This window comes from Anastrepha obliqua, chromosome 5, assembly GCF_027943255.1.
Source record: "Anastrepha obliqua isolate idAnaObli1 chromosome 5, idAnaObli1_1.0, whole genome shotgun sequence".
Taxonomy (NCBI): Eukaryota; Metazoa; Arthropoda; class Insecta; order Diptera; family Tephritidae; genus Anastrepha; species Anastrepha obliqua.
This window is the reverse complement of record NC_072896.1, coordinates 51,573,568-51,585,752: the sequence shown is the minus strand read 5'-3', so window position 1 is coordinate 51,585,752 and position 12,185 is coordinate 51,573,568. Positions and strand designations below refer to the sequence as shown.

Here is a 12,185-nt window from a genome sequence, read left to right as displayed (position 1 = left end):
CGGTCGAAATATTCCCGAAAAATATGAACAAGTACATGAGCTGGACTGATGACGAAAATTTTATGCCAACTCTTTTTTTGGAAAGAAATTTAATGGAAACTTTAGTATTTGCCAAATCTTACCAATTTAGAATTCTAATACGTCACTGGAAAACTATTTTTTCTTACTTTTTATTTCACTCACATTTTTTTGCAAATAATGGGCGCGATAACTATTAATCATCTTGAATACATCGCCGTTCCAGGGGCAAATTAAACAAAAAATTGTATTCAGACTTCTGGAAGAAATATTTTTAAAATCTTATTTTAACTCGATTTGGCAGGTATTTTCTAATAGATAATCCTCACGTAAATATATTACAGAAATATTTCGGTATTCTTCTCGCTGTCACATAAAAATGTAAAAACAAATTGTTGAACTTTATTCCTCTGAAATAAAGTATACGCAGTGGATAACTGAAACGAAATGATATGTATTTATTTTAATTTTGATCTCAAAAGTATCAGTTCATCGGTTTCCGTAAGCTACGAGATATCGGAAAACAGAAGAGGAGCGAAAAATCTCCTTTAACAGTTTTTTTTTATTTTACTTCAGATATTTATGTTGCGAGTTATGATATTTGCGGTGGAAAGCCTTTTTTTTTGAGGCCAATTGCAAGAATTTTTAATTATTTATTACGGGAAATCAGAATCTAAAGCATTAAAGACTACTTGCAGATCTAGACATGGAGGCATTGACGCCATAACTACTTCAAGAAAAAGCAATATTAAAGAATTCCGAATGGGAAAAAATTCAATAGGAGATAATTATTAGCTCATCAGCTGACTTTGCAGCACCATTCATAAACTCTTTTCTTGTCGAATGGCCTTTTGGATGAGTCGCGTAAATCTGTGATAGTTGCAAATATTTTCAAGTCATCAGCATAGAGCAAGAAATTGGAAAATTTGAAGCATGATGAAAAGAACAAAAAAAAGGGGCCCTGAGGATGCTACCGTGTTATCAACAACTGTAAAGCAGCGCCTATAAGTTTGATTCCAGTACAAGAATGCTGAGTGTATCCCAAAAAGAGGTAAATTTTAGCAGACGAGGTAAAATTTAGTCAACATTTTTCGAAAACTTAGTGTAGAAACTATCTACCTGTATTTTTGAAAAGCAGAGAAGCAGAAATCGCTGAAAATAGGCAGATTTGTGACTGTTGAGCGATTGGCCATCAACCCTTTTTGGCTTGAAAATTTTTTTTTTTTAACGGCAAAGGACAATTTGCAATTTTGAGCGATCTCAAATAATTTCCGAACTGTAAATTGCTCTTTAAGGTTGGCTTATAATTGCCAACTTGCCGTCAGTCGTTCAATTTTCAATATTTAGTAATGAAAATTTAGAAAATATTTTTCTAATATTTCGCTGTTACATGAAAATCGATTGAGCACCAAGAACGAATTCCGCTTAATAGCGAAATGACTTTCACTTTGAAGTCACACACAGTGGCCTAAAGTTAGAATGGTCAGGAAAATACTTCATTGAGATAATTCGATTGCCATTTAAAATATGTTTCGGCGCAAAGACAAAATCTATGCATTAGATAAGCTGCTTATTAAAGCACAAAGTAAGTGGTCTAGTAAAAAATTATACGAAAATCACTTAAGTATTTTTGAGCAGCTACTCACAGTAAATGTGTGGCAACTACAATACAATAAAATGGTTTATTGCGTATGGAAGCACCAAAGAGTAGCTAAGAGTGGCTACTTCACTGTCTCATAAGCAACTGTTGTCAGTAAAAAGTTTATAATTCATATAAAACTCACTGATTTCCAGCAAATTGGCTAAGCCAACCAGTCATTTTATTATGTAGAAGGGATGAAGACTAGACATTAACTAGCAAATTAAGTTGCATGCAACAAAATGTGTAGTGTCGTAGGAGCAAACAAGCAAAATAAGCAAAACAAGTAAAAACAAAACAAATTCCAATAAAAACAGAGCATGCGAAAAGTTAGTGGCTGCTGCTGCTGCACTAAATCGCCACCAACTAATACTAACAACCTCTTTGATACGTGCGACACTTAAAAATAAAAGTTCAATGCACTGAGAAGTACATGAAAAAAGTTAAAAATACATGCGCGTACAAAAGTATAAAAAGGGAGCAAAGTTTCGACGTGCAAATGTAAGTAAACAAAGCCACCACACGGCAGGAAGTAAAATGCCATAAAAGGTAGCGTCATTGTTGTCGTGCACGTGTCTGGCTGCGTCCACTAAGCGTGTGCTCACATGCACATATACGTGTACTTATGCATTGATACCCACTTGTGTGTGTGTGTGCGTTGCATGTACCCCTCTTAGCACGTATGTTAGGCCTGTGAAGTGCCGTAACCGCCACTCAAGTTCGCGTGTACTTGCGTCGAGCCAAGTTGAAAAGCCGTTGACGCGCGCTTCGTTGGTGGTTGAACTTTTGTTAATGAAAAATAATAGAATTATGCCATAGGCCGATACGTTCCCACGTACTTTTGCTTATGTGAATACATCCTGGCACTCATACAAATGTAAACGCATATTGGGCTTTGTAGGACTCGTACGTCGCATAGCAGTCGATTGTGGCACCGGTACCACTTATTACATCCGCTGGTACACAATGAGACTCTCAGTGCATTTTTGTGGATTTAAATAGTGAGGGAATGTAGTAGTTAGCATATTTTTGTTACAGAGTGTAAATTTGGAACTTAAATTTATGGTGAAGTAAAAATAAATTATTCATAACTCTTCTGTCAACAATTGGACGTTCTGAAAGAAACATTCGCCCAGGAGCAGCCATCTTTGATCAACAGGAAATGAATGGTGCCCAATTACGACGATGGCAGGCTACAAGCATCTGGTAGTGAAACAACAGAAACTCTTGTAAATTGGTTGGAAGGTTTTTATGCATCCATCTTATTATGCATGCAAGGCACAAAGCGGTTATTATTTTTCAAGTACTTACACAATTTTCTGAATGATACAAAATAAGTCTATGGCACAAACGTCAGTCCCTGTTTTTGCAGATATCGATATTTTCATGAGTATTCTAAAACATTAAATATACCTCCTGGATGACAGAGCAGGTATTATCATTCCAGCAGCTTTCCCAAAAATTGCTTGGAGATTATTTTAAACTATGATACAATATTATAGAGCTTTTCTCTTTTCCAAAAACGTATCTTGCGTAAAATATTATTTTTAATTGCTTCAAAGAAAACCTTTCAAGGATATAGCATTCATATACAAAAAAAAAAAAAAAAAAAATAAAAAAAAAAACTGTGGAGAACTGTGTAATCTATAAAATATGTATATTACCTTCCTTGAATTTTAACAAAATTGGACTTTTTATATCATATTTTTTGCCGAGTATGTTTTAGCATTATGAGATTTTTTTAATTTCAATGTTTCATCAAATGGACCCCAAAGAAAATAATTTTGTATGTATTTTTCAAGCAGATCAGAAAGAGGTCTACGGGTTCACGTTTCGACTCTTACTTTCGATCACTTTTCTTATCTAAGGGCATGATGAATACCAAGTATTGATTCACTGCAATCAATGGCAATTAGAGTTCGAGAGAACTGTGCTCTCACACAAATTGACATTACATTACTGCTTGAGTATCTTTTTTTTTTTTTTTTTGATGCTCTGATTTTATTTGAAGTCGCACTATGCGTTTATTATTACTTAGTAACGCTTTTCAAATACCGTAACATCTAGTGAAAGCATTTTCCATGTTGGTCAATAACTGGAGTCATATACACACACATATATAATTGCTTCTTACCATATACCTTTTCTTGAGTGTTTTTGGCTGAGCTTCTTCTCCCATTTTTGGTGTGTTTCTTGATGTTCATGGCAGAAATGAAATAAATTGATTGCTATTAGATAAAATTTTTTTTATATTTTTTAACTATTCGAGCCGACATCGGATTTCAGAACCGGGCATTATCAAATGATAGTCACGCACACACCTATTAGACTCCAATGGTCGATTTAGTATAGTAGAGTCTTCCACAATTCATGCTGTTGTCTCTAAAATGGAGTCATTATCTCAAATATATAATTATATAACTTACTTAATATAACTACCGGAAAAATACCACTTACTCGCTCACCGGCACTAAAGGAGGGAAAATGAAAGCTAATAACTACAGGCCAGACAAGAGCATTGAAAAGCGTATACAAATACATAATTTGATCCACCTTGTTCTGTATGGACGATGATGTACAGCTAAAAAAATTACTCTATATACTTCCTCTGTGCGTCAATTAGATTCTTATATTTCACAGCAGAAAACTTAAGCGAGCGCTGGCATAAATAAAATAAGAAGACGAAATTCAAGAGTTGGTAGGTGCTCGACTACTTCGACTACCTGCAACGTAGAAAATTAGAGAGCCAACTGCCCAAACTTAGCGACAGTAGAAGAACGAAATAAAATGAAAAATAATAATTCACCTATTATATGACAAATTAATATTTTATGGAGTGCTCATGACATCATCGATGACTCCTGGGACATCAGAAATCCTGCCATTTTTCAAACTGTGTTGGAGAGCGTAAGTTGAGTGGCCGTCAGTAATATGTTTCCAGTTAAGTGATATTTATATTAAGAAGATGGGGACTGGGCTCCAAAATGACTTACTGCCCATTCACTACAATTGTTAAACCTTCGCGCCTCCCTAGCATTAAATGAGTTCAAGAAATTTAACCATCTCGTAGGTGTCAATATAGCAGGAGCAATGAAAACATGCCAAACTGACTCATTAAATGTGCTCTTATGCATATCGCCGCTTCCCATTTTAATTGAAAAAAAGAAGCTTGTTTGAACGCTTTAAGATTGGAAGGCCTCTCCGATCTAAAAAGTGGGGATATGAAAGGGCATTAACGATCCTTGATGATTTTCGACTTGCTCCTGTTCTTTATAGGGATGAAACGTTATCACCCAAACCCATTATCTTCAGGAACTTTCAAAGTTCTTATTAATGAACGTACGGCGTGTAGAAATAATCCAATCAACTTCAAACGTGGCTCCCAGATATGTTTTACTGATGGGCCAAAATTATAATATGATTGAAGAGAGGCGGAAATCAATGGACCTAAATAAATTCGAAAAATCGATTCCAATGGGTTTTTCTCCAACAATAGGCAGAAATACTTGCCATCGAGATATGTGTGAGGAAATGTCTCCGTAGGAAAATTAGAGGAACCCACCTTTATATACTTTCAGATAGTCCAGCGGCATTGAAAGCTCTTCTCTCAACTACAATCCCCTAAAAATTTTGAATGACTGGCTCAACCTTTTTAACACGTTAGGTAACTTCAATACAACATTATTAGGTTCGTTTCCTGGATACGAGAGCGCTGAAGGAAATGAAATGGCTGACCATAGTGCTAAATATGGGCAAAGATGCTTCTAATTGGTTCTGAACCTTTCTGTGGACTTACAAAAGGCCACATTAACGAGTTTCAAAGAAAAGAGGAGGAGAAGAAATTCATTGAACAGTGGCGAAATTCTGTCGATCAGCGACAAGCGAAATAATTCCAAACGCCGGCCAGAGGAGTTTCTGATAAACTACTTTCGCTCAGCACAGTAGACTTAAGACTTTTAATTGGATACTTTACAAACTACTGTAGCCTCAGATATCACTTAAACCGAATTGTTCTCGCGGAGATCACCCACTGCCGATTCTGTGAAATGGACACTGAAAATTCAGAAGGCTTGGTGAATGTTCTGCACTAGGCAGAAAAAGGCTATACCTTCTTGGTGGTATGGCCGAGCATCTACACAAATTGTGGAACAATAAGCCCCAGAGTGTGCTAAAGTTTTTAAAAAGCCTTAGAATATGGGGTACTTCAGTTAGATTTATATCTATTTGGGTTGCAGTGCGTAGTAGCCTAATAATAATAATAGCCTTAGAACATCAGTCAAAAAAATTCACAACAAATTGCTTACAGATAAAAGTGAACGGCTTCGTGTTTAATTTTTATTTAAAGCATTCACTAATATACAATATCTGTCAGTTGAGTAATAAAACAGATTGCTAAAGTTAATAGTAAAATTATAAAAAACAAATAAATTTCTGCAGATTGGTGAAGAGGCTCAATTGGGGTTCATTTCTGAATATTTTTTATACAAATCTGGCACACAGTCCAACAGTACCTAAAATGTATGCATATATGTACCGCCTTCACTTCATTATGGCTAAATGTCACGCAGGATATGCTGACTGGTAACAACGACAAGTTAACAACAACACACTATTTGCTCAGCGTCGGGAGTTGTAAGAAGTATATATGTAAGCTGATAGCAGATGTGGCAATTAAAATTTTGCAATTTTTTTTTTGGTGTTTTTCCAAAGTTACAAGAGAGAGTCTTCTCTATTTGCCTTTCGATCGCCAAGAAACTAAGTAAGTATATAATGAAATTAAACGAGGCGGAAGTATTATGCTTTGAAGTGCAACGCGTCTTTATACACTTACGGCTACACCTTTAAGAGCGAAGTTACAAGTACGTAAGCACTTGCAAGTAACAAGAAGTGAAAAGTCAAGCTACACAGCAGGCATTGCAGTACTTGAGCTCATATTTGATGCTGGGGACATACTAGTTTCAGAGTGACTTGAATTGCATCAGTTTCAAAATGACCACTTAGAGCTGTAGGCAAAAAAAATATTCCACTAACATGTCTGGGGATTTTAAAGTTATGGTAGAAATGTAGAGTTTGATGCGCACAGGTAGCCATCCCTCGTTTGAGGCAGCTTTTCGTTACTACTCGTTTTTCTCGAAACTACTTTTTCTGGCATGGCCTGCATGATAACCCATACAGTTTTTAATATTTTTTGATGCGTTTGTTTTTTTACAATGTTCGAAAGTGTTTTCTCTATAGTTTTTTCTCTCTATATTTTTGTTCAGAAATTGTATGAATAAGTTCGTGCGATTTTTTTTCGAAATTTGAAACTTTATTGACGTAAAATGGTTACAAATTTAATATTCAAAGTATTGTCCATCGCTTACTACTACTTTTTCCCATCTTTCTGGCAATTCACGGATTCCCTTTGTGAAAAATTCGGTCGGTTTTGCCGCAATCCACGAATCGATCCATTTTTTGACTTCATCGTAATTACGGAAGTGCTGGTCAGCCAGACCATGTTGCATCGATCGGAAGAGATAGTAATCGGATGGCGCAAGGTCTGGACTATACGGCGGGTGGGGTAGGACATCCCATTTGAGCGTTTCTAAGTATGTTTTGACCACTTGTGCAACATGTGGCCGAGCATTGTCATGTTGCAAAATAACTTTGTCGTGTCTATCGGCGTATTGCGGCCGTTTTTCTCGCAGTGCTCGGCTCAAACGCATCAATTGTCGTCGGTAGACATCCCCCGTAATCGTTTCATTCGGTTTCAGTAGCTCATAATACACAACACCCAGCTGGTCCCACCAGATACACAGCATAACCTTCAGGCCATGAATATTCTGCGCCGACGTCGATGTTGAAGCATGGCCAGGGTATCCATACGTTGCCCGACGTTTTGGATTGTCGTAATGGACCCACTTTTCATCGCCAGTCACAATTCGATGCAAAAAACCCTTTCTTTTGTGCCGTTGAAGCAGTTGTTCGCATGCCATAAAACGGCGTTCAACGTCTCTTGGCTTCAATTCATACGGCACCCAATGGCCTACCTTTCGGATCATTCCCATGGCTTTTAAACGTTTGGAAATGGTTGATTGATCAACTCCCAAAGTTTTTGCAACCTCTTCTTGCGTTTGAGCCGGATCTTGATCGAGCAATTCCTCCAATTCGGTATCCATGAACTTTGGCGGCGCACCCTCGCGTTCTTCGTCTTCCAAGCCAAAATCACCACTTTTAAAGCGTGCAAACCACTTCTGGCACGTTCGCTCAGCTAGAGCATGCTCACCATAAACTTCCACCAAGATACGATGACTTTCGGCTGCTTTTTTCTTCATATTAAAAAATTCCCCGCAAAAACACATTATTTGGCACGAAATTCGACATTTTCAAGTGTGGTAAAAATATTGTTGTTTACGCTTCAAATAAAAAACTTATACTGACGTTTGTGCCTTACGACAGTAGCTCTCCAATGAATGTTTGGAAATGTGGATCGATGGAATAATAATCAAGTTACGCCATCTGTTGTAAAACCGCAAGGAACTTATTCATAGTCCTATTAAAGTGTGACATTTATGACGTAAAATGCATACTTTTTTTAAGATGCCGTAAATTGCAAAATTTTTCGAAATTCAAAACTTCGGTTCGACAGACTCTAACTACAACTTTATTTTAGAAGATTTTTTTTTACTTTTTATAGATCCATTAACATTTCAAGGAGAATGATACAGACCGTGGAGCAAATTTTTTTCATTGTACTTTGAGTCACGTGATTTTTTTATAAGCAAATTAAAAAAAAAATGTTAAATACATATTTTTATAAATTTTAAGTACTAATAAAAATAATAAAATACACAACATTTTTTTTATTTATTTCTATTGTTATCCTTCTAAAAACAGTTTTTTTCTTTAGCGCGTTTTTAGCGCTGCTGGACGTATGTAACTCCTCAAGCAAAGAACATTCTAAATCCTTAATTGAACCCTCAACATCTTCTAATCCGGCAGAATATGCGACTTTCTGAATCAAGTTTACCCAGTTTCTTTTGTTCTTCCTCTGGTACTGAGTCATAGTCGATGAAAGTTCCGTCAAGTTTTCCTAACCTCGACTTATGCAAAGAGTTTTGAATTTTGTAGAAAAGCTTTCGAATGCCTTAAGTTACCTTTGATGAAAAATTAGAACACTCCACTGTATTCGTATGCTTTCTAAAGAGGGAGCAGATGCTGCTGATGAGAGCGCAACAACGGATGTAAAACTTTATCAACGAAAGAATGCACTCCTAAAAACTTTCCTACTGCAATTGATCTTTTTTGATGTTTTCTCATGCGTTTATAAACCACGATTTTTCTGATAGCAATCAAAGGGAGAGAGTAAGAATCCCATTGTATTTGCAAAAATTTCAACTGGCTAGGTAAATCATCGGTATAAGTAGTTATGCCATCCAAAGTGGCCGTTCATATATTTGGTTAAGAAATAGCACACTGAATCTGCACCGAGTTCTAAGGCTATTGAAAATAAGAGCTTAAGAAAGTATTGTCAACTGCAAAGACGACATTCGTCTTTCGGGATTGTTTGCCTTTGCCTGAGTATCAGAAACTTTTATCAAAGGGTTTGTCGGTGTTTCTATTCATACGAGCTAAGTGTTTGATTAGAAAGCTGATTCAAAGGCCAATACCAATAAATCTACGAAATTGCATTGAAATCCGAGTCTTCTACCCTAGCAAACGTCCTGCTCTTACAAAGACATCATCCGTCACATCTACGGGGTCGGCACTTTACAACATAGAGATGTTAGGAATTGCTGCACCAAGTCTAGATGAAAAGGTTAGACCATACCTAGCCCCACAGACTTTTAATTAAAGACTATTTATATTATACATTTCTTGTTCTCCAGGACTACGTTTGGCAAATGTCGTACTTAAACTGATGGGAGTCACAATGAATTTACTCCTCCATTGCAAGGGGTCGGTAATGCGTGAATAGCTTTCGTAGCGAAAGCTTTGGCCTGCCTTTTGAATTTCTTCTATTCCATTTCTAGTGAATATGTCCGTTATAATACGTTTTGCTCGAGAACAAAATTTAAAAAAATGTAGGAGTTAAGGATATCAAATGGAGGAGTTAGGGAAAGAGAACTTCAAGAGTGTTCCTTGCACTGGTATACAGATGATTTGAAGACACTTGAGGGCATAGGCACTGTAATATATGGCCCCACAACCAAGCGTTCTGTGATGATAGGTAGTTTTCCAAGTATCTTCGTAGCGGAGATGAATGCCATCTGTCGATGTGCAGAGACCAATTTAGACAGGAATCTCTGGAAGGTACGAATGCCATTCGGAGCGACAGTCAGGTGGCACTCAAGGCACTGTCATCCTGTGAACTTAAAACTTCACTGGTTCTTGAGTGTATCGAGAAACCGAATTTTTTAGGAACGCACAATCGCATTCGGTTAATTGGGTTCGCAGGACACTCATTAATAAGACACGAGCCCTTCCTTGCTATAGAACAGCACACCCATCACACAGAAACTTCGGAGTGAGGAGCTAAGGCTAAGAGAGATTAGCTGGCACCAAATTATTGGGCTACGCCAGGCGAATACTTTACTGGCGGGTACAATAAAAAGAGGCTGAGGAAACTCATAACTCTCAATAAGGGTAAGTTGAGAATGATCACGGGCATTCTCACAAGCAATTGCAGGATCTGCACAGGATTAGGGCATAATCCACTAACTCTTGTCGTCTTCGCGACCAACCTCCAGACCAACACCAACAAAAAACTGCTTGTATTTCAGCTGCAAAGATAGCTGGCAGTAAGCCAATTTCGGACCACACAATTTTACTGCAGGGTACACCTATGCACATATGCCCGATGTGCGTGTGATGGGTGCAGATCTGCGCGCTTGCCAAGACGCTTAATTTTTCAATATGTGTTCGTATGTATGTCAGTAATATTTTTCTATTTTTTGTTGCAAGTCAATGCACACCTGCCTGTCTGCCGTACTGCCTACCTTCATCTGGTATGTGCGAACATCAAAGTTACTACAAAATACAATTATTCTTGCCACGCATACTACATGCCACACACGCGTTGAGCACTCTTGTCTGCAACTTTTTCAACACGACCACACTTTCGCGACTTCCTTGAGTTTGGTTTTTCCTTCCCGTACTATTTTTTTTTGTTATTGGCTTGGTTCTTATTACTTGCCGTTACTTTCATTGTTATCGCAAAGTCTTTGCCATATTCGTTTCATCGTGCCAAATGTACCAAAAGCTTACACACACCAACAAACACATATATGTATGTATGCTCAGTGCATATGGGCATATGTGTGAGTTTGGCAGCAAAACTTTGTTCGTTTCTTATCTGTTAGCCACGCGCAGACAAATTAAATTGGTCGCCATAATGATTTAAGCTTTGATGAGAGTTGCTGCGGCGGAAAAACAATTGTCTTTTATCTATTTTAATTTAAGAAAATTGGTGTGCAAGTGTGTTTGATATATGAAATTATCAAATAGATTACATTTACCCGAGAACCTTGGTGAAGTTAAGTTGGGTGTATGCGCGTGTGAAGTAAAATTAAAATTCACTCAGGGGCAGTTTTACTCCGTATTTTAATAGGAAATAAGTCAAAATGAAGGCACATGCCCGCGATCCGCGGCAGCCTACGTACTCTTTATAGTAAACTTGTTCTCTTTGTGGAAATTGAGTACCATAATAATATTTGTAATTTTCCCATCCCTTCTGCGCGCGTGAGTGCTTTGCAACACACGTATTTTCCCTTTTTACCGTACCCATCACCTCACTTCACTTAAAGTTGCTTTCTGGTTTTTTCTTTTGTTTTTTATTTTTTTATTTTTTTTTTTCTTTTCATTTTTTTTTTTTTTGTGCTTACACTCCTTCCTACCTCAAAGACGCTATTTGTGGCAGGAAAATTTTTAATACTTTACTTAAAATATAATTATTGCTAATCCTCTTGGGCAGCTGTTATGCGTGGCAGCGCTGCTTGTGCGCAAAGAGATTTTCCGTAATTGGAGTAAAATGGCTGTTTCTTTCAGTACTTGAGTAATCTTCGCCTACTTTGGATTAGAACGCTCTTTTTAATTTTGTGAGTTATTCGTCAAAGAAATATTTTAATCCCTCTGAAGCTTCTGAAGGGTTTCTAAAAGCATTAGAATATAACAACAATAAAAAATAAGTAGTGAATTTTCAAGAGGATTGAGACTCTTAAGTTCAATGCTGATTCTTACGTTCAAGTACGAAAGCTAATAAAATGTAAATTTGTAATCAAGATAAGCACAAAAACAGCGCTAAATTTTGCAGAACGAACCGTAGAGGCAAGTTTTGGCATCATATACAAGGTGATACAAAGTTAATCACTCTATCGGAAGATTTATATTATTGGCAAATGGCGTTGTACGCCGACCACATTTGACACTTGTGAACTCAACAGCCGCAGTATACGAACAGAGCAATGACGAAAAGCTCAAACTAAGGATTTCCATTACTTGAAATATTATCTTCTTTCTCCTGGTGTTTTATAATTGTTTTGCACCTGTA

The 12,185-nt window shown here is 37.1% G+C and overlaps 1 pseudogene; it reads right to left on the bottom strand.

Annotated features, from left to right (window-relative positions):
* Positions 1–2,342: 2,342 nt before the first annotated feature.
* LOC129248741 (cystathionine gamma-lyase-like) overlaps positions 2,343–12,185 on the bottom strand; it is a 115,602-nt pseudogene continuing 105,759 nt past the window's right edge.